The 21,557-nt window shown below is 49.0% G+C and overlaps 1 long non-coding RNA gene across 1 annotated transcript in view; it reads right to left on the reverse strand.

Moving 5' to 3' along the window:
• Positions 1 to 4,026: 4,026 nt before the first annotated feature.
• The window catches only part of LOC132473926 (uncharacterized), an 87,382-nt gene continuing 69,851 nt past the window's right edge, over positions 4,027 to 21,557 (reverse strand). The window contains exon 3 of the long non-coding RNA XR_009529499.1: positions 4,027 to 4,066. This is a non-coding gene — a long non-coding RNA (uncharacterized LOC132473926). The remainder of the gene's footprint in view (positions 4,067 to 21,557) is intronic.

Raw genomic sequence — 21,557 nt, forward strand, 5'->3', positions numbered from 1 at the left:
TACGAGAGGGCAACAGAAAGACCCAGAGGAGAGCCCTGTGTATATGGGATGGAGTCACTGGTTTGGAAATGCAGAGGGCTGCAGAGAGCTAGCTCTCCACCCCCATTAACATGATAACCCCACATCAGTGCACGCCAGCCGGCGTCAGGGGAAACTGTGTCAGGACAGCGCAGACTACTGGTAATGAGTCACCCTGGTCTCCCGGGGCGATGGTTCTGGTGTGTTTCAGGGCAGGTAACGACACCGGGCTGGCGGGGCGAGCGATGAAGCTCCGAGCCCTCGCTCGGTCACATGATCCACCCACGTCCAACCCTCAACAAGCCGGCCCACACGGTAACCACGGAGACACCGGGGTGAGGTGCGCACGCGAGGTGTCGCAGGGGGCCGCTGCATTAAAACCCACAAGGACAGCCTCGATGACCTCCCCTTGATGATGAGGCATTTCAAACGCTATGTTGTGTGGGAATGGAGGCGCCACCGTCTGTGCCGTAGCCGACAGTAATTGTCTTCACTTTATCTCCATGGTCTCCGGCTATTTTCGAGGTACTAAGCTCCCCCCCGTCCTGGCAGCCCTGCGGGCTCCGAGCCTGGGCCAGATTGGCGCCGTCCGTCAGGGCGTCCGTCAAGACGGCCGGCCACTCGGACGCGCGGCCTCAGACATTCAGGGGCGCGCGCCTTCCAGAGAGTTACAGCCGTCTGGAGGTCTTGTTCCGCCCCTGGGCCGGTGGGGCAGAGCCGTCGACCTTCGTCCACACCGCGCCCGCCTGTGTTCCACAGAAATGGACGGTGACGGCGGTGGTGTCGTCTGGGGGATGAGGGTCAGCACAGAGCGACGGCACTTCTGACTGTCACCAGAGACGTGAGACGAGGTGGGTTTTTTCCCGCTGTAGTCGAGACACGAAGCGGCCGATCATTCGGTACGTTCTGCGGGTTTCATATTTCATTGAGTCATTAAGCAGTCGCTTTCATCCAGAGTGACATGCAGGGAGTTGAAAGAAACAAGTCTTTGAGGGGGAGGCGGGGATTGATGAGCTATGACACTGAAGGGTGCAGACATGGGGAATCAAACCAAGTCTGCATGTGCATGTGAGTGTGCGTGTGTGAGTGTGAGTGTGAGTGTGTGTGAGTGTGAATGCGTGTGTTTGAGTGCTTGTGAGTGCGTGCCAGTCAGTGCGCTACACTAAAACCCAACCGAACTTGGTTGCGAGAATGCTTGCATGCATCTCTAATCCTCTGCCATTCGCACAGGTCACTCTCATTCATTATGCATCACAGGTTCCTCGCTCTGCACTTTGATGCTAGGAAGTCGGTTTGGAAGCTGGAAGAGAGCTGATATGTAGAGGGACTCATAAAGATGGCTTTTATGCATTGTGAATTTTGGGTAAGTGAAGTGTTTTCCCATAAAATTCCCACAGTATATTAGTCCCTGTTTGGCTGCTATTACTGTAGAGGAGAATCGGATGCAACGTGATGCATTTTATCTCAATAAACTGTGTAACTATATGCTATGCTAGACTAAACTATAAACACTGGCCATTTGAATACCAAGGGTGTTTTCTTTTACATTCTACATTTGTTATTTTACCCTCCATTCATTCTTCATTGATATGCAATTCTGAATTCATATGCAAGGCTTGGACGCACCACACCTGTCAAGTCTGTTTCTAGCCCAGGGAAACTGCATGTTATCTGACCGACCCTGACTGACAGACCACCTGAGAGCCCAGGAGACCAGTAGCTCCACCTCAGCCTTCTGCATCGCCCTCTGATTATACACAGCAAACAATAATCCCTGAGTCAACAGAAGGGTGGCCAGAATCCAACCCACAACACAGTGAGAGACCAGAGAGCTGAAACTCAACACAGCCTGAGTGGTCAAACTCAACCTCAACGCTGCCTCTGGTCACAATAACAGAGAATGGGGTCGCTGGCAGGCGGTCAATCTTTCTACTTCTTCTTCTTCTTCTACTTCTGTGTGCAGACTGTTAGACACATAAGCCTTGTTTCCAAGCCACTGATTCAGCCAGATCCGATCCGATCCAATCTATGTACTTTTTATTCCAATGTAAAAATGTGATTAAATGACCAGATGCAAGATTTGGCCTTGTCTATATTATAAATAATAATGATGAACTGTATTTTCATGGCCCCTTCAAAAACAATGTTTACAAAGTGCTATTACATGCCCAATAAAAATGCTTCACTTAATTACTTTCAATACAAATGGAAACATTTTCTGTTGTTTTGTTTATCTAACCACAGCACCCGACAGAGCCTGAATGCTGAAGTTTTGAAGTTCTGTAGTTAATCTATTATTATTTACTTTTTTTCTTGCTGAGAGAAAGCTCTTTACCTCACCAGTGGGCCTCTTTGGAGGATTGCTCGGCGACAAATTGCACTTACATTTACATTTAGGGCATTTAGCAGACTCTTTCATCCAAAGCGACTTACAATAAGTACATTTGTCAGAAAAAAAAGAAACAATAATATATCGCTGTCGGTACAGTCCATAGAACCAAGTGCCAAACACTAACAATTGCTAGGTCAACCCATTCCCTGTAGACAAAAAAGATAGCAAGGACAAGATGCCACACAATGTTACACTAAGTGTGTACATTAAGTCCCGGGACGTACAACATACAATAAGTGCGTAAATTATCCCCAAAGGTTGGAGAAAGGTGCAAACCTTCCAGGTTAACATCCATAACATGTAACAACAGGGACGTTTTCCTGACCGCAAGCGCTGGTTTTAAATACTGCCTCGGTGGGTCTGCAATATCCTCCCACCGTATCCATGTCTCACCCTCACGGATAATAAATAAGACCCCCCTCGCCGAGGCACCCATCCCTCTGGTACCGCACACGCTGATCAGCCTTGTTATGCCTTAGGGCCAGGTCATTTGCTCTTCCTGTGCGTAGCCAGGGTTTACTGGGGTGGAGGGAGACTGTGGGAGGTCTATTAAATCAAGCAGGCGAGAATTGTGTTTGTGCGTGTATGTGTGTGTGTGTGTGTGTGTGTGTGTGTGTGTGTGTGTGTGTGTGTGTGTGTGTGTGTGTGTGTGTGTGTGTGTGTGTGTGTGTGTGTGTGTCTCCTTTCTGGAAGAGCTCCCCTTAGGGGGATGAGCAGAAAGAAAATAGAACCACATGCATGCGTCATCTGCTACAGGACTGAGACTCTCAGTCCTACTCTTATTCTTATTATATTCTCTTAGTGTGTGTGTGTGTGTGTGTGTGTGTGTGCCTGTGTGGATGTGTGCATGTTGATGTGTCTGTGTGTGTGTAAGCATGTGGATGTAGCTATGAATGCGTTGTTTTAGTGTAACATTTCCTTTTTTTCCCCTTCATTTCCGATGTGTGTGTGGTCCGAGGAGACACTAGCTATGTCAGCCGAAGGGTTAAACCTGCCTGGGTTACCCACAAATCTCCTATTTCGATATGCAAACATGATTCACTTTTAGTGTGGGGGCAACACTGCTTATCCTTGGCTGTACACTTCTACATTGAAAAAGATTGTCAGCTTCCCTAAGTTTCTGTTTAACTTGCATTTTGTATGTTAAATAAACACAAACTGCCAAAAGAATGACGATAAACTCTGTTCATATCTTTGAGTAAATACGAGACTTTGGTGATGATTCATATAAAAAAAATTGCCAACAAATCGTGTCGCTTATGCCCTCTCAAGGGCGGCGCATAAAAACAACCAACACACCAAAAATTACTGATTTAACTAATTTAACTATTTATCATTATCTCTCCAAACCATGACTTTAATCCAGTGGGTTGAGTTAAAGAAGACACACATCCTCGTGTATATCGCTCCACACAGCGGTGGAAACAGCAAGCAGACAAACAAAGAGCAGCGACGGTCGGTTGGTACCTGTGTAGCCCGCATCTTCGTTCTCACCGGTGGGTGCCGGGGTCCCCACGCCTCCACCACCACCTCCACCACCCCCACCAGCACCGCCCCCCCCATCCGCATCCGGGGCTGCCTCATCCTCCTGAGTAGCGGCGGAAGCAGCAGCGACGGCGGCGGCGGCGGCGGCGGCAGCGTCTGCTGTTCCCGCGTCTGTCAACAATAACACCACAGGCACTGAGACGGCTGGCCCTCTGCGCCCAAACACGGAGCCCCTCTCCTCCATCACCACCCCCAGCCCCCTCTCCTCCTCCTCCTCCTCCTCCACCCCCTTCCCCGGTTCTGCCGCTCCGCCCGTGGGGCTCGGACGCCCAGCGAAGCTCAACAGCAGCAGCAGGCACCAGGCGGCCGCGGCCCGGCCTTGACCCCACGCCACCGGGCGACGGGGGCCGGAGTCCCGCATCGCAGCGTCCCACATCCGAACCGTCCGCTAGCCTACTCTGGGGGTGTGGATTCAAAGGGCCCCTCTACCTCCAGGAGGCACCGGAGCTAGAGGTTAGAATCCTCGCTCTCTTTCTCTCCCGGAGGAAGTGGACTTGTAGGTTAGAATCCTCTCTCTCTTTCTCTCCAGGTTAGAATCCTCTCTTGCTCCAGGAGGAAGTGGACTTGTAGGTTAGAATCCTCCCTCTCTCTCTCTCTCCAGGAGGAAGTGGACTTGTAGGTTAGAATCCTCTCTAGCTTCAGGAGGATGTGGACTCATAGGATAGAATCCTCTCTTGGTGTTGGTATCCAAGGGCGTCGGGTCAGCGGCAGACCTTGGACCTGTTGTATTATGGGATGGGTGGAGGGTCCTCGGCTCTGGGTCCAGTGTTGAGCCCTCGGGGCGCGGCGAGAGGACGTCTACTGGGGTGCCGCTGGATCCATGCCGGGCAGGGAGCGTGCGTGTGTGTGAGAGGGAAGCGGGTGTGTGTGGGTCTGGGTGAGGGGTACGAGGTACCCTATCAATAGCCCTAAGTGGCTCCGTCCCAGTGGGAGCATATGGACAGACCTCAGGAGGAAGGGGAGGAAGGGGAGGGAGGGGAGAGAGGGGAGGAAGAGGAGGATCAAGGGCTAGGGCTCTCTTAGTGGGATTGACAATGGCGTTCTTTACACACACCCCTCACACACACACACACACACACACACACACACACACACACACACACAAATCCACGCGCACAGACACGCTTTGTCATGGATGCAAATGCATTAAAACCCTGCTAATTGCTAATCAGCGCCGTTCGCCTCTTGTCCCCTCTTGTTGTGTGTGCCAGGGTGTCTCGCTGGTGATTGACAGGTTGACTGCGGGGACAGGAGGTGAGGGGGCGGGACGTAAGGGTTGAATCGGGGGGGCGGGGGGGTGGGGGGGGGGGGGGGGTAGACGAGGGAAAGACAGGCCAAGAAGGGCTGGGCCGTATCCTTATGGGGCCAACAGGCGGCCAACTGTGCCCTTATGACGGCCATGCGTGGATAAATCAGCCCGGGCCATGCCCACTCCCTTTGTGTCCCGCTGACAGGAGGTTCATTTGGGGGGGGGGGGGGGGGGGGGGGGGGGGATTGTGTGGAAGAGGGGCCGGGAGGGGGGCTTTTAATCAGGGGCTGCCCCCCGAAAACCGTCCAGGAGGAGAGTGAGAGGCAGTCTGTCGGACATATCCGCTTCCCCGATGGCGTCTGGCGTGGCTCCGGTGATGAACAGCAGACGGAATAGTCCATCGGAGGGTGCTTAGGAGCACCGGGGGTGAAGAGGGGGCCTCTCTAGCCCCCCCCCATCCATGGTGGTTATGAAGGCTGTCCTCCAGACACGACTCCTTTATGCGCTGTATATCCCAACATTGGCCGCTTTAGAATGCCCTTGTAAATTTCAATAGCCAGTGAAGATAAAATTGTTTTTGCCCTCCTCGTAATTCTCCACTCTTCCGCCTTAAAACGTCTTCATTTTCTGTCATTATCCCCCCCCTCCTTTTCATATTATCCTCCTTTACCGTACTCTTCTTCTTCTTCTTCTTCTTCTGTGGTGTGGTAATTAGAGTGACAGGTGAAGAGGGGGCCCAGGCGAGGCTATCTTCTGGCCCTCCACCCCGGTTGCCCCCCCGTTTACCCGGAGCAGCAGACACCTCAAACCGACACCCCAGTGGGGGTGGGGTGGGGGGGGGTGGGCGGGGGGGGGGGGAGATGAGGAAAGAGCTGTTCTCGGTCTACATCCGCACAGCACCTTACCCGGTTACACTCACGGATACACGCGGACGAGGAGTGATACATGACACACATAATGACTGAATGGAGGGATGACATGACATGACAAGGGAGCATACTTGACACATTGCACTGAGAAGGCATCAAGGCACGTCTGGCGCAGTGCGCTGCGATCCGTCGGACACTTTAGACCACTTAGAGAATACACAGGGAACACACTGTGGACGTCTAACTATTTGAAAAGAGACGCTCACACACTTGCATCATTAAAAAGTGGCCGCCCCTATGTTCGCAGTCTGCCTGTAGGCTTCCCTGAGCAAGATGCCTTACCCCTATCTGCTCCTTATTAAAAATACATACAAAACAATTGCTATTAATAATTCACTGTGCTTGCTTTGGATGAAAGCGCCAGGTGATTAAATACAAACGAGCAACGGCAGAAAATGAAGCAACGTTCGTAGGCAGCAAACATTAGAGTGATTACTATTGATCCAATGCAACAGCTACAGTATATACCGTAGCTACAGTACAACGCACAGCAGTTGTGCATGATACAACGCACGATACCCAAACAAGGAAGAGATGAGCCCCTCTGTATATGCTTCCTAACGATGTGTTGCATTGCATATGCAACATCAGTGTTCACTAACAGGTGGGGTACCCAGCTGGCTCCCCCCTAGGGCCCCCGCCACTGAAAAGCCAAGACCCCCAGGCCCAGTGTGGCCCCCATGCCAACCCCACCCGCACCTCAGACTCAGCGATGTATCCACCACCACCACCTCCATCAGCACCACCACCTCCCATGTTGGCTCATTACCCGGGATACATGTGCAAATAATAGAGTCGGACACAGACCCACACAAAGGCTGGCCTTTGGCCCATCCCGGGGACACCTTCCCTGGGGTGATTTTAAGCCGGTCCCCCCTCCCTGCACCACCAGTCCCCCCCAGTCCCTCTCAGACTCAGACTAACACCAGGGGCCTCATTTGTTGGACTGGGTCAGATAAACGATTACACACAGATGAAATGTATAGTGTGTATGCCCTGCGATATATATATCTTACGAAATAGTACTGTACGGTGGGTGTGTAGGCGATTCTCAGCACAGTATGTTACAGCAGTGTGTGCAGTTTTATTATTCAACTATATTGTTTTTTGTTTGAATGATTTGAATGTTTTTGTAGTAATGAACAAACTGTTTAATTATTAATTGGGTATCGATTGGGGGACATTGAGTCGTAGAGATGGTAACTTACACTCAAGGAAATCAAACTGAAAAGTCCAAGAGAGGTGAAAGTAGAAAATACTGAAGCATGTTAATGAAAAGGTTTTTCGCTCACTGCCCGCTCACTCAAGGAATACAAACTCATCTCAGCCCACAGAGAAACCAAGGTTTAAGACATTACAAACATTTGGCTGTATGTTTCACAGTGGGCTTGAAGAGAAGTCATTGTTTTGACTTCACTTCACCTTCAGTTTTTAATTGCCGTTCACAGGTAAAAATGCTTGAGCATGCATACCAGTGAACAACATTTATTCTGGAGCTGTACAACTGCTTCTATTAGTTAGGATACAATCTCCACCTCCCTGCAGCAGAAACAGCCTCTACAATTCCAGCTTACTGCTCTAATTATGTTTCTTTTGGATTGTCTTCCTGGCCACAAAGCATACATCATGCGCTCTCCTCCAATACTAGTCGACCCTATTCAAAACCACAAACGACACTAAACCCCCATCTACCAAACTCAAGTAGCTCTTAATGGTTTGAGTGAGGACGAGAAGTGGAGAGCCAGGGTGCAGGGGGGTCCTTATCTGCTCTTGTCCAGGGGAGGGTTACTATGGCCCTGGCTGTTGAGGGTGACGGATGGGCGTGTGTGTGGCGGTCCGATGGTGTGTGTGTTTGTGTGGGGAAGATGGTGCTGGTATGTATGGAAGGTGGTGTGTGTGTGTGTTCGTGTGTGTGTGCGCACGCACGCACTCGCTCGCTCGCTCGCTTGTTAACAGGACCATCTACTGTTCGACCCGTCCCATCCAACGCCCCAAGAGGTAATGCTGAGATGTCTCTTGCGTCTCCTCTGCCTATGATATAATATCTCCTCTAGCCCTTGGCGTGATTAAACCGCTTCCTAGGACATGTTTTCCCTCCCCGTGTTCTCTGTGAGTTATGACCGCGGAGAGCCGAGGACGAAAACGCATGGCTGGGGAATGAAAGTCCAACCCAGAAAGAGTTTCGACGATACCGCCGAGAATTAAAAGCACAGATCTCTGATCAGATCAACATGGTCCATATCATGAACACATTTCAGAAAGGAAAAGGGCCAGACTAAAATCTGTTCACAACAGTCAGCATCAGGGACCAGACTTCTGCTGTCAATGACGCAACGCTGAGCTTGTATTAAGTAGATTTATAATATGTTAGAGGTCCCTAATATGAATCCGCTCCTATTTCTCAAAATGTATATTTAAACGTTTTTATATTAGTGCTACTACTACTTATAGGAGGAAGGAGTAGTCCTATTCTACAATGATGCAACATTGAGCTTGTATTAAGCTGATTTATAAGATGTCAGAGGTCCCTAATATGAGCCCCGTCCTACTGTTCTAAATGTACGTTTAAATGTTTATATATTTCTACTGTACTACAGTACTACTACTACTTATAGGAGGTAGGAGTAGTCCTACTCTATCCATAAACAAAGACACTCCAAAGGTAAGAGTCTAAGGCCCCGTCCACACGAAGCCGAGGGCATAGTTAACGGTTGTGTGGCCCTGACATCTCACCTTTCCTCATTCACCGATCCCCTTCCCTCATTTCCATTTTGATGGTTCCCCTCTCTTTGTTTTCTGCATGACTAATACCGTTTTAATGGGCTGTGCAGACAGACACACACACGCACGCACGCACGGCGTCCACATTGTGTACACACTGCCGCGAGGGGAACACAGCACAGCACAGAGAGCACATTTTAGTTTTGACAGTGTCAAACTAAAATATAATTATATCAACAAAAAGGGTTAGGCTTATTGAAAATGCTAAAAAAGAAAATAAAGATTTATCCAAACAGAGGCAACAGCCGTTTAGAAAGAATTATCCCAGCATTCAGACGATTCTCTCTCTCGGTGAACACCAATGATAAAGCAGGAGCAGAGAGCCTCAGACAGTATGAAGCGGACAAACAGAGCCTCCTTCTGTGGCCTTGACTGGATATTTTGTACAAATAGCCAATATTTAATACAGTATGAACAGGCTTCAACATTTGTTTTATCACTGATCAATAGATTCTAAGTGTATCTTTTGCGTCTATTGGTGCAGAAACGAAAATTAAAAAGAAAATTAAACACAATACTACAAGTAACGAGTCAACCAAAGGTTGGAACCCGCACCCGAGTCCCTATCCTGTAGACGGCGCGTCACTACTCCCTGATGGAGAGATCAACATGGAGACTCTGCCACTCTCTGGAAGAACAGCTCCTCCACCCGATGTACACCGCAGTTATGAGTCTCGATAACAGCCGTGCGGTGGTTGACATGCCAACGGTAAATACATGCCCACGTACGCTTGCCTGAGCCGGCAGAACACCTCACTCAACTCAGCTCCCAGGAAATGATTGATAATTCTCTTGCAAATGTACTAGCGTCAGGGAAGGGAGAATGTGGCGTTTAAGATCGTTGATAGATTTGCCCTGAAGAGAATCATCTGGTAACCGCACATGGAACACCAGAAAGAGAGAGAGAGAGAGAGAGAGAGAGAGAGAGGGAGAGAGAGAGCGAGAGCAAGAGCGAAAGCGAGAGAGATAGAGAGAGAGAAGGACTTACAGAGTAATGAATGCTGATTGGCTGAAAGTTGTTGCACCTCAACACCCGATTGGGTCGAGATGTGCCCTTGCTCAACTCGACAACTGACTTTCAGAACATTGATGCCAGGCAGCCATGAATGCACTCACTTCCCACCGCTATCAGGGCCCCACTAAATCCCCAGAGTCTTTTTAATAAACCCTTCTCTGTTTCTGTGTGAACTTAATTCCAAAGGATAGGGTCCTGTCACGGCCTTTCCAGGGATTTCACGTTCACATTGCATTACATTAACCATTAGGCTCTTGAACTGCTTTAAACTCTTCATCTCCGCGCCGCAGCGCCGGACCACGTTGACATGGGTTCAAAGCCCACGAGGAGTCTTAACTCACACTGTCAGAACTAAAGACGGCCTGAGACAAGATGGCCTCCAAACTGCCAAAAAAGATGAGTCGGCTCCCTGTTCCAACGATGACGACGTATGACACTTCCTGTCGGGGGGGAAGAGAACCAGCAGTACGGCGAGACGATGCCAGAGAGGCACAGCGGTGAGACTTAAACAACAGAGCAGGATAGTGCGAGAGGAGAGAGAGTGCGTGTAAAGGAGGACTGAGACAATACCGATAAAGAGAGACAAGTGAAGGTGAGAGAGAAGGACGCAATCAGGAGTGATTAATACTCTATGAGAGAGAAAAAGTGTTCCTCTGCCGGTCTATCTTTCATATTAGTCTTTCTTCTAAAGAGATATGAACGATATGAAGTGAGAGAGAGCATGAGAGACAGAGATAGATATTCACCCGCTTCCATGAGAGAATGGTAGATCTCTGAAGGTTTTGGACATCAATACAACATAATGAATTACAGACAGACGAGGCTCTTTGTCTCCACTGAAATGAACAGCCTTCGTCTGTCTGTAACACGTATGCCTGCCACTCAAGAGTTTCCTCACACACACACACACACACACACACACACACACACACACACACACACACACACACACACACACACACACACACACACACACACACACACACACACACACACACACACACACACACACACAAACCAGGCACACATCTGAAAAAACTGCCTCTGTTTGCAATTATAATTTATTTTTCACTTACCCATGTCTGGATTGAGATGACGTTTCTTTTTTAATGTGCCTAATTCATTTCTATTGCACACAGTGCTTTTATGGAACAAAAGCAATTCATGCATCAAAAATATGTCAGTGTCGTGCTCACTTCCCGTATCTGAAAAGAGTCACTTGTGCTCTTTAATTAGGTAAGAAAAAAATATTCAATTTAGAAGAATGCCACAATCACGGACACAAAGGGAATGGAAAAATGAAATTGTGGCGAAGGAGAAAAGGGAGAGAGCTGAGTGGGACAGATTATTCAGACTTCATTTAAAGTGTGGCATATTAGTATATAGAAATCATGTCCCATTTCTCGACGCTTTCATTTGGCTCATCAAGCAGATATCACAAATGCATACATGCACACGCATGCACTCACACGCATGCACTCACACACAAGCACACACACACACAAGCACACACACACACACACACACACACACACACACACACACACACACACACACACACACACACTTTAGCAATTTTCCGATATAAGCCAGGGCGAAGTCAAAGTTAACCCAACATGGATTCCACATATGTTTTTGCTGTAATCTCAGAGAATTCCATCAAAATGTTAATGAGAGCAATTCTTCTCCAAAGGCAGCCAGCGAGAGCTTGGCCAGGGCTCTGATCTGCGATGCGTTCAAGCATCTCTCTGGTGCTGCTTCATTTACAATCAATGGATTCCCACTCTTGCATAAAATTTGTTTCAGCTCCCTTTTTATCGTGTTCGCCAACATTTATTTCACAGGCAACATTTTATGAGAAAAACCAGCACTGGTTGAATTGGCAGATGTATGAGTATATTGATCCCAGTGATCATTGGTACCATGCATGTTTGTTACCAAAGAAGCATTTCTTAAAAAACGCAGACTGCAGCTCATGCCGGATGCGTTTGTTGTTTCTGTTTGGCTAAACATTTTATCTTTAATTTTTAGTGTTAAACACCGTGTGCGGTGGTTTACCACGGAAAAACCCCTTTACCAATAAAGTAAGATGGATTGATTGATAAAGTGTCTGCCCTGAACCTCTCCCAGTCAAACCTCCCCGGAAAAAGGCTTAAAAAAAAAGACCTGACTCCGGCTTTCATAAAAAAGCCTAAGCTCCCCTGTGCTTTCATCACCTGACAACAGACTGGTGATGACAACCTCTCGCACGCCCACAGGCGACGGCTGTCACGAAGAGCGCGGCATGACCACAAGAGACGGGAATTTCACAAAAAGTCGTTACTTTAATTACGGACGCGCACAGAGAGAAAACAACCACCGCTGATGTATCACCTATCCCCCCCTGAACGTGATGGAACACAGCGTTCACTCTGGGGCCTGCCGCTCCCCGTTGGAAAGCCATTCTTCTCTCACAAGCTGTGTTATGGTCAAAACAAAGGTGCCAACGCCAAGCGTGCCTTGATTTGGCGAGGGGCTTGCTGAAAGCACGCACGAGTGTGTTATTATACCCAACCAAGCGCTTGCCCCGGTAGCACCCCCCTCTCTGTTGGCGACCGCATACCGATTCATGCCGTGAATTTGTGGAAAGGAGGTTAATAATTTGTTTATGGTTTATAGTTACGAGGCACATTTTGCCAAGTAAATGCAATGATTCATTTCAAATAAGTTCTCTGGAATAATATGGTGTACTGTGTTGATTTAGTACTTATTACAACAACTACTACTAATGGCAACATATCACATTCAGAATTGTAAACTTATTTCTAGAAATGATCAACTCATTAAAAGTCTGCATTAACAAAACATCATCCCTAAACGTGAGGCACATACAGTATGCAAACAGAGAGCCCACATACAGGGACATCAAGCCTGCTAGATACCTCTGAAGGGAGAATGCCTCGCTATGCAAATGACTCGCACGACAAGCCAACAAAACAACATAAATCCACAACACAAACACGGCCCTCTCCCTCGCTCCTCTTCCATCTGCTGTGGACAAACACAGACACAAGGTGTTGTGCCGGCGCTGTTTTGATAATGACTGCTGGGTAATTGCTTGCTTCATTTTCCTACGATCGGCCGTGTCACAGATCAATCGCAATCTGATCTGAAGTCAACCAAACAACTCACCAAACACATCATTCCTATCTGCTCGCCCCAGATTCTCTCTCTCGCCACACACACGCTGGTGGTGGGAGGGGCGGTATGCTAATGAGTTGGAACGGAGGCTAAATTATTTACAGTCTAATGGAAAACATGGATGGAGAACGCTTTTCTGGTTCACAACCCATTTTAATTCTGACGAGAGGTGACTAGGACCTGTGCAGAAGATGCAGGAGTGACCTAGAGAACTTCTCCTCTCTCTCCTGCAGAGCTCACCGTCAGAGCCCCACAGATACATATATCCATGCATTGCATATCAGGCAGTAAAGGCCCGTTCTGGACTCTTAAATCCTGCTCTCAAAATGTCAGGTCTGCAGACGGAGCCAAACCTCCCATTGCAACCACAAGCCGACCAGAACAGGACAAGCCGAATCCGTTGGCTTCCATCACAAAGCTGTCTCGCTGGTCGGTTGGTTGTTGCTCTATAGTACAGAAGCACCCAGCAGGGAACACAGATGAAGCTGCAGCGACCTCATTGGGTGGATTTAAATTTCCCGAGTGCGTCATTGGACAGGGAAACCCAGGACGTGGCGAGATGTTGGATGGTTTGTCTGCAGGGTCTGAGATATTGTTCGGAAACCCAAGGATCAGCATTTCCAGCCTCCCGCACTAACTCACAGGAACGGAATGTCCGTACGGAGCTGGTAGTAAGCCCGACAGAATTGGACCCATTCATGCCTTCCTCCGATGTCGGGAAGGCTTTTTAATAATGAGATCCCAGGTAAACCAGCACAGAAAGAAATAATAATAACACAAATCTTTTTGATGTACCTGGCCAGAATTTCTTTGGAGGGACACAGCTTGAAGGGATGTAAAAAAAGCTTATATCATGGGACCTCATTCTCATTGCCTTCATGGGCCATGCAAACGTCCAGGGTCGGGGCAAACCCTCTGTTGTGCTTCCATTGATCTAGAGCGTATGAATCAGATGTATTTCTAACATTCTCTTTGTACAATATCGACTATAATACATGCAATTTTGGAGGAACAAAAACAAACCGTTTTCAACCACTTCATACAGCCAACAAGAACTGGGTCTGTGACTTATCCATATTGGTCGCTGTAAATATTATTCTGACTGCGACTGCCATGCCATCGTTCTGTAGGTTCAATAAATCAAAACCTGTTTCCAGCCGACCGCATGCCAGAGGCCTGCGGGATGACAGCATAACTACAGGTCATAAACCGGCATGCAGTGATTCATTAAGGGGTTCCGTGTTTACAGCAGTCTGAAACTGGGAATTAAAATAATAATGATTTGGCCAAGGTATTTAACCATTTAGCATAACTCCTGATAAACCATTTGTTTGAAGTTTATATGATTCTAAGTATATGCATTCGATCACGCATGTTTTCGCTCCAACTAGCTTACCGTGAAAGACGCAGCGGGGAAGATTTGGCACGTGATTTCCCCATGCTCCGTCTTTAGTGAATGTAATGTGACATGTATGAAAAGCCCGCCGGTGAATTGATCCCAGCTGTGGTGTCCAACTCGCATGAAGATCACATGGAAAGTGTGTTTCATCTGGGATTACCATACGAGGCAGACTACCATCATGGTTAACCCCTAAAAGCAGGCTCCACTGGTATTACACTCGTCGACCACTCTTTCCAACGTGGACTTTTCCTACTGACCTGTTTTCTACCATGGATAACTATAATTTAAACTGGACTCAGCGTTAGCCATGATTTAACTTTTGCAGGAGTCCAGAGAACCACTGATTACTCATTATAATGAACTCTGACTATCGGTATCTCCTCTTAAATATAAGAAAAAAAGAAAGAAAAATCCACAGGCCTCCAAAACTCTCCCAGAAATTGAGAATTAGGTCACATGTCTGGCAACTTTGGTTTCGATTTATTTAAAAATAATGAAAGTAGGCAATTCTTTGTCTGTTATTATTAAGATATCGTCCTGTCTAGCTCAACTGGTAGAACCCGCCGCAAATTCCCTAATTCCCAGTCGGGCATTCAGAAAGGACATTTCATATTTTCTTAACAGTGCCAGGGTCGGGGGTTTGATTCCCAACGGGGCCACGGCGAATAAAGAATGTATCCCTTCACGCTATTCCAAGACACTTTGTATAAAAGCGTCTGCAGGGCAGAATATATTTCTGTATTTATTATGATAATATGTTTGGGATGTAACATACACCGTCCATACGCCACTGCTCCTCCTGCTGTAGGCAGCAGTTCCCCCACAGCCGGGGACCCCGAGGGCCCATGGTGGGGCTGGACACATGTGAGCTCCCAGGCAGCAGAGGGCCAGGGGCCGCCTGCAGCAGATCATAAATCCAGACAAGGCATGAAACCCAACAAAAGACAGAATCCCCCCCCCCCCCGCGAAGGGTAGGAGGTGCCCCCACCCCCCTCTGTCAGGCCCCTCCCCCCCTTCAGTCACACATTCATCGCTAGAATATAAGTCAAATTTATTGGTGGCAGGTGACCCTTGATCGGAGCGACACAATGTGCACTTGGAGGTGCCCGGAGCCGAGTCCCGTTGCCATCTGCCCGGTTCCGACTGCACCGCTGGGGCCGAGGCGACCGGAGCATCTGAGCACGGCCGTCCTTGAAAGCTGAGAGTGCGAAACGCGGTCACGAGGCGAAGAACGTGAAATGCGATTCGCCATGCTTCGTAGCAGTAAAAAAAAAATAATGCGCCGCCTGTAACTCATATGAGACATCAACTCAATGTCAGTGTGAGAGAGAGACAATGAGAGGGAGAGGGAGGGAGACAAAGAGAAAGACGGAGAGAGAGAGAGAGAGAGAGAGAGAGAGAGAGAGAGAGAGAGAGAGAGAGAGAGAGAGAGAGAGAGAGAGAGAGAGGAAAAAAGAGAGCAAAAGAGAGTGAGAGAGAGAGAGATAGAGAGAGATAGAGAGAGAGAGACAAAGAGCGCGACAGAGAGAAAGATGTAGAGAGACAGACAGAAAAAGAGCGAAAGACACAGAGAGACACACACACACACACAGAGACAAACAGAGAGACAGAGAGAGACAGAGAGATGGAAAACGCCAGTGTTGGACATCTGGAGGTAATATGTCCAGCAGTGCCTTCATGTGGTGTGTTTTATTTTTCTGTCCATGTTTCCACTTTTATCCTCCAGCAGTATAGCAGTATAGCCTCCAGGCCGGCTGGATCGGTTACACTCACAGCATCGGCCGACAAGCCGACTAGACTCACAGAGAACATGGCTCACGTGCCACGTATTATGACCCGGTGCAAGAGTCCATCACAGGTGACACTCTCACAAGACCACGCTGTATAACCTGAGGGCTGTACTTATGCATCTTGAGTTTCACACTGCAAAAATTGTAAACAAGTCATGCCGCTTTCTACAGTTGAATATCTGCCGAACTATTTGTGCAAATAAAAGGGTCAAATAAAACTGAATTGCCTCATTTCGTGAAACGCGACACGGGGGCACAGTGGAAGAGCAGCACCCTCTGTCGCCGAATTGGTAGATGAATAAAAATGACGCTTGTCCGGGGAAAGCATAACCCTGGGCTTCACCGAGCGGGTACGTAACAGTAACACTGCCAACGCGCTCCCTTGGCCTGACACTCTGTTGACGATAGCTTTGTGCCCTGGATTTAGGGACTGCCACGCACTATGTTCTGTAGTGAGATCAAGGCCTGAGATCAGTGCTGGGGTGGTGGTGGTGGGCGGTTGGGGAGGCTTTGTCTGGAGACCGGCGATACGGGGACACCTCATTGTCTGAACGTCCATTAGCGGTGTGTCTCGGAAGAATGTCGAGCGTAAACACAGCTCCGTCTCCCTGCGTGTTGGAGCGTCCATTCCCCCCCCCCCACCCCCACCCCCTCGCCCCCGGTCTGGGTGTGGATGTCTGCTGAGAGGCTGTGGACCACACGCACCGCATGTGGCGGGGAAGGGAGAACGTAAAGATCCATACTCAGGGCTGGATTACAGCCTGGCCTGGCCGTGCGACGTCCCTTCACATCGGCCGTTTAGAAAGACGATCAACTCTATGATACGTGTCTTTATTTCCTCATGCACAGCGTGTGCACAGGCCAGACTCAGAGCCATGATGCCAAGAGAGAGTTTCTATCTGATGCTGGCAGAGAGGGGGGATGTGTGTGTGTGTGTGTGTGTGTGTGTGTGTGTGTGTGTGTGTGTGTGTGTGTGTGTGTGTGTCCTTGTGCTTGCATTTTGTGTTTGGATGTGTAAAGGTATGGGTTTGTGTTCTCATTCATGTGTGTGTGTATATGAATGCATCTATATGCGCGCGCGCGTGTGTGCGTGTGTGTGTGTGTTTGTGCGTGCGTCCGTGTGTGTGTGCATTGTGTGTGCGCATGAGAGAGCGATCCCAACATCTTCAGCGCCTACTGTGGGCCAGCGACCACAGCCACAGCTGTCCCGCATGCACACACACACACACACACACACACACACACACACACACACACACACACACACACACACACACACACACACACACACACACACACACACACACACACACACACACACACACACTGTGCAGCTGCTGCCACTGACAGCCCCTCTACTCCAGCAGAGAGGTTTACAGTGCTGTGAAGTTCCCAGTTCTCAGCACTTTACTGCACATATGCTGTATCAGAGCCTCCAAATACCAGGCCAGAACCACAGTTTGGCTCCAGATACAGCTTCCGACCTGTCAAAAATTAATACAATCTCTCTCGCTCAGCAAGAAGCCCCCAGTACTTCTTCCAAACCATTGTCAACAGTTCACAAATAAGAGCTGTGTAAGAACTCTGTAAACCCCCTCCCACCCCCTATGAGATCACACCAGGTCTCCACATCCAGACGAGACCAGTGAGATACCAGGAAGACTCTGAGGACACGTGGATCCCAGCACGGACTGCAGCCGGCACTGAAAAGATGTTCTATTGGCTGGAGGTGTGAGGCTGCTCTCCTATAATTACCACTTCATCAGGGTAGGGGGAGGAGGGGAGGGGGAGTGAGGGGAGGGGAGGAGGAGAGGAGGGAGGGAGGGGAGGGGAGGGGGGTGTCGGGTGATGGGTGAGCGAGGGCCCCAGCATGCCTGTGTGCGGGGATGCTGAATAGCTTATCCCTGCCCCTCCAGTGTGGTTGGATGGTAGGCACCACCACCATTGCTGTGGGCCAACCGGCCAGCCAGCCAGACTGCCTCTCTCCCTCCCTGCCTGCGTGCGTGTGTGCCTCCCTACCCGGGGTGCGTGCCTCCCACGCGTGTGCCTGCCTGGCATCCCGCCTGGATGTCCCACGTCTGGATGTATTTCAGGAAACCCTTTTAAAGAAACATTAAGGCTGTCTGGTCAGAGCAAGGCACGCATGGCCGAGCCCGCAGAAAACGGCCACTCGGAGTCAGAGCCGCTCAGCCGCTATGCTCATTTACACACACGGGGAGGCGCGACTCCCGCCGCGCGCGGATGTCATATCCGGTTAAAAATGGCAACAACAGACGGACAGTTTCTTACGGGCAGAATTGTAAGTCCCCGCGCTGTTAGTCTCTGCACAGCATCAGCATCCAGCCCCGTATTTCATTTTTTTTCAGTTCGAAGAAATGCTCCAGTGAGCTAAATCTGCAAAAGTAGCGCAAACATTCACTGATGAGCGCTTCAGCAGCATGAGGCAGTGCTGATGACGGCCTCCTGGCCCAGAGACGCCGGCTCTCTGGTAATTAGCGCCGGCTTCTCCGCAGTCGCACGGCCAACTGTCAACCTCGGTTAGCCTTTTGTCATCCCGCCAAGCGGGGGCTGATGGTCATGCTGGGTGGGGGGGGGGGGGACTACGGTAATTAGCAGGCCGTTGACAGCCCAAAATCTGTGCTTTCAGATCCGATGCTTTGTTTGCCTTTCACACTTCAAACGCGCAGTCCGATGTGAATCCCTGCTTTACAAAAAGGTTGTATCTGACTAAACAGAGAGAGTGCGCTAGCCTCAGTGAGATGAAGGTGATGTCACCCATCTTTTCATCATATTCTGGACGGTGTGCGTGTAGGCAACAGCCGAGATCAAAGCCGCGTGGTGTCAGAAGCAAACCGAAAAAATGTAATACATGAAAAGGAAGGAACGACGTGGACACTTTAATGCGTCCCTCGGAGTAGACACGAGCCAGATGTGGAAGACGTTGCATGTGTGTCCAATATGGACGCATGTTTAAGGGAAGAAAAAAACGGCAAAAAAGAATTAGAGCCAACTGAAGGCATGAAGGAAAGCGCCTCAAACTTCAATAAGTGGCGTCATTTTAGTTTTAACCTCTTAGGGTCAGATCCTTTACACTGCATGACCTTTGACCCCCCCCCCCCCCCCAGCAAATCCTGAGCATCTCAAAGACCGGCGTTTTTACTTCCACCCGCGTCGTTGATCGCTTAGTATTTATAGACGTCTGTCTGATGTCTGACTCGATATACAGCCGCCACCTGTTTACTCCACTTCCTGGTTCCAATATAAACGCAACGCATGTAACACCTGTAGCAGACCACGAGCATCATAAACTACCATGACCAAAAGGGTAAAATTTGTTCAGCAGGCCGAAACAGCGACCCACCTGAAGTAGAGCTTCACCACGGCAGCGGTTTCTTCTGAGACAAGGACCGCTATGAGATCTGGGAGTAAAACGGACAGGATACTTATTCCGTGAAATACGTTTTGGTGAAGTGCTAAGAACAATATGAGGTGATTGCAGAGAAACCCAACAAACGCACACGAAAGGTCGCGCCTCCAGGACCGTTTACCGTTGCCGACCGTTTCCACTGATGACGGCAAGGCCAACATTTTGTGCGTTAGAAAATCAAGGTAGCCGTTATTCATTGACATTTATTCCCCCAAACTGACTTCTGATATCCTTTTTCCACGGAGATCCAACTGGTGTCAACTTACGGAACTTTCAGTGACAAAACAAGTTTGTTAAACTAGTTAGACTGCAAAGAACTTCTTCGGTCTCGGCCAGTCAGAAAACAATGATCGACTTATTATAGTGCACACTCTTGGAAAAAACTAAATGGAAAGAAAAGAGGCTTTGCTGTGACTGACAGACAGCGAGATGGTGGAGTGGGTCACCTGGAAGTTTTTCCGTGATGGGGACCAGGAGAATGAAGATAATATCGACCCCTAGGCCTGGTCTCATTACGGCTCCACCGTCTCAAGCCCCCCCCACCCCACCCAGCACGACCTTGGCTGGGCAGCGTTGTGCGCTGTGTCTGCAGCGACCCTGACCGTGTGAAGAGGAACACCATCGTGAGACTCTGGGCTCATTGTTGCCTAATGACAGGGAGGGTCTGAACCCTGAAGGAGCCTGGCGGGTGAGTGGCAGAGAGACACACACACACACACAGAGACAGAGACAGAGACAGAGACAGAGACAGAGACAGAGAGAGAAGTGAAAAGAAAGAGTAGAAAGAGTCAGTGTGCAAAGAAAGAGAGCGGTACGGAGAACGAGTAGGATCGGCTTGTAGAGAAAGCAGTTGGCTGTGAACTATGACCTCCCATGTCCGAGTGCTTGTTAACGGAAATAAGTGAATTTGTGTGTGTGTGTGTGTGTGTGTGTGTGTGTGTGTGTGTGTGCACTTGTCAGTCATTTAGTGTGCTTCAATGTAACATTAAGCGATTTTTAGAGGGAGAAAGAGCAAAGGGTAATTGTATAATGCCATGGCGAGAACCACAACTGGAAACATAATGCGCATTTGGAAACATAATGTGTGTTTGGAAACACGGCCCTCCGTATTCAGACTAATATAGACTATTCTATTTCAAACACAAACACACACGCACAGGCACACACACACACACATAAAGAACAAGAACACAAACATAAACATAAAGGACACAAATACACACACGTCCTCAGTAGAACACACCAGACTCACACGTGCACACTCCTAACGTGCACAGAGATTCGCCTCCTCTTGCGCCTGAGCAGGGCGTGGTCACTAAGGGCGTGGTCACGTAGGGCGGGGTCGCCGAGGGCAGCAGATGAGCGGTTCCAAAGCGTCTGCGTTCCATCTGGCGTCCGACCCCAAACCACCAGAACCCAGCCCGCGGACCGGCACACCATTAGCCCTCCCTCAGTCCTCGCGGGCCCAGGACAGGGCTCAGACCACGGGCATCCGTACCGACGGTACGCTGCTGTTGCCATGACCATCCAGGTCATTCATTCTCTTTTCCCTTTCAAAGCCAGATTGTTTCGTTTAGTTTGGAAGAGTGCACTACTAAAAGCAAAGTTGTGATCCATGCAAAGCTGTTTTTTTTTTTAAGGATAGCCGTGAAACTCAAGTTCATTAGTTGTCAACAAACCGCATGTCTACCGTTAAATGCAAAGTGCTACGCAATTATCACAAACACACACACAGTTTCACCAAGAGTAATATATTTATAATAGATTTGTAAGTACTTAGCTTTGCTCAGCGACGTCAGTAAAAACAAAACAAATTAGGCTGTCTTTAA

The sequence above is a fragment of the Gadus macrocephalus genome, chromosome 16 (genome assembly GCF_031168955.1).
Source record: "Gadus macrocephalus chromosome 16, ASM3116895v1".
In the NCBI taxonomy this organism is placed as follows: domain Eukaryota; kingdom Metazoa; phylum Chordata; class Actinopteri; order Gadiformes; family Gadidae; genus Gadus; species Gadus macrocephalus.